The sequence below is a fragment of the Arachis duranensis genome, chromosome 4 (genome assembly GCF_000817695.3).
Source record: "Arachis duranensis cultivar V14167 chromosome 4, aradu.V14167.gnm2.J7QH, whole genome shotgun sequence".
Taxonomy (NCBI): Eukaryota; Viridiplantae; Streptophyta; class Magnoliopsida; order Fabales; family Fabaceae; genus Arachis; species Arachis duranensis.
Window position 1 is genome coordinate 120,197,732 of NC_029775.3, and position 2,367 is coordinate 120,200,098.

Sequence of the window (2,367 nt, forward strand, 5' to 3'; positions counted from 1 at the left end):
AGCATTAAAAGGTGCTTTTTCGTAAAGATGCTTACATATCGCATTGTTGGACGTATTAATAAATTGGTTATTTTTAAATTTTTTAATAAATTAGAATAAAATTGATTTTTTATAATAATAACAATAAATTTAATTTTTTTAATTTAATTGTATTTTTAAACTTTTATGGATTTAAATATTTGCAAAATAAAAAATTAGGAATATATTTATCTTTTTATCAAAAATTTAAAGATATTCGGTTTAAATTGTATAATTCGATTGAATCAAATCGAGTATAATAATTATAATACAGACAATTAGGTTTATTATTATTACTATAATAAACTGGTTTTGTTCTAATTTATTAAAAAATAAATTATTAACCAATTTAATAAAGATGTCCAATAATAACATAACACATATAAATATTTTTAAAAAAATATATTTTTAATATCTTTATTAGAGTGGTCTCTAAAAAAAATCCGTCACCAAAGATCAAACTTCAACATTACCAATTATTATCACTTTTTTCTCCCAAATATATCATGTTTAATCCTGTTTACAATGTAAATTTAATTACTTTAAATAATAATATTATAAATATTCGATGTGTTTTCTTTAAATAACACCTCTCTTTTGTGATATGTCTAACTAATATCTTTCTATTCTTTATTTATAAAATATATATTTTTCTTTTTTATAATATTAAAATAATATACTCTAATACATTCGACCAAAATATCCTTCAATATATTTTTTAAAAGAAGAAACAGAAATAAGGGACCACGCACGGAAGGAGTGGTGAAACTAAGCTAGTTTACCTTTGAATGATAAAATATTAAAAATAAATTAAAGTTTATTACAATAATAATATATATTTCATATTATTAGATATATAATTATAATAATTATTAAAAGATATTTTGGTCAAATAAATTAAAATATATGTTATTTTAAACACGTATATTTTATAAATAGATGAAAAAAAATATCATTTAAACGTCTTATAGAAAAATATTATTTATTTAATTATTTTGGAGACTTGAATGAAATAACTCACAAACATAATTAAATATGTATGCACAAAGTCATAAGAATCACTTGATTAAATATCTATATAATCTGATCTGATCTACTATACTATAGCTAATCGCATCTATTCAACACAATGTATTATATTTTTCATGCTTTATGAGAGCAATACGTACGTACGTACACTACTAGAATACTAGATCAGAACATGTAGAAGCTAGATTTAGACATCACCTTTGTTTTTTAAGATTTCAGAATATGGAGTTGTGGTTCACCGATGATGGAGGTTGGAAGTATTCTGCGTGAAGACTTGTTAGTTGACTTGGCGTTCTTATATGCCTAGCTATTATATATATTGGCTGTCTATTACACTTTTTGAGTTTTTAATTATAAATTAATAAATAAATTCTATCCAATTATCTTTAATATAAAAGTTAAATTATTTAAAATATGTATCTAATTATTACAAAATTTTAAATAATACAAATTTAATTAAAAATTTGATGAATTATATATAGACTATCAAAATAATTAAATAATATATATATATACGTGATGAGTTCTGACAACCACACCAACCATGGAGATGATGATGGAAGAATGGAGCCTGTAAAGTATTCGTTCTATGTCAGTTATTACTACCAATTTTTCCACACCAACTTTTTTCTTCACATTAACCATTTTTTTCTTCTCTGGTTTCTGGCCGCCTACGTTTCTACCACGACGGTGGCATATGCGCAAATCTTTTTATTGATAGTCTTATTATACATTTGAATATTTTTATCAATAAAATTTAAATAAATTAATTTAAATCTAACAAAAATTATTCACACAGCGCAGGTATGAATTATACATTTTTTCTTTGTACATTTTTTCTTTATCATTGTGATTGTTGTATTTTTTAATTTCTTCTTCTCCTCCTAAGTAGTTATTGTTATATTTTTTATTTTTTAATTTTTATTATTGTTAAGAGGATGAAATAAAAAAATGAAAAAAAATAAAGAGATGATGATGACGATAAAAAAAAATTTGAGGTGTGTAAAGTTTATCAAAAAAATAACACCAAAATTTTAATAGTGACATACGTAATTTTTTTATTTTGATATTAATATTTCTTAACTATGACACATATTTTTGTTAAGAGAGTGAAACAAGAATTATCAAAATGTGGAAGAAGAAGACGACGACACAGAAAATTTTTTATTTTAATATCAAAATTTTTTAATCGTAACATAAATTTTTGTTAAGAAATTGAAATAAAAATGATGAAAATATAGAGAAGAAGAAGAAAAAAAGAAGATAATGATGATGATGATAGAAGAAAAAAAATTAAATAAAAAAAAAGAAAATAACGGT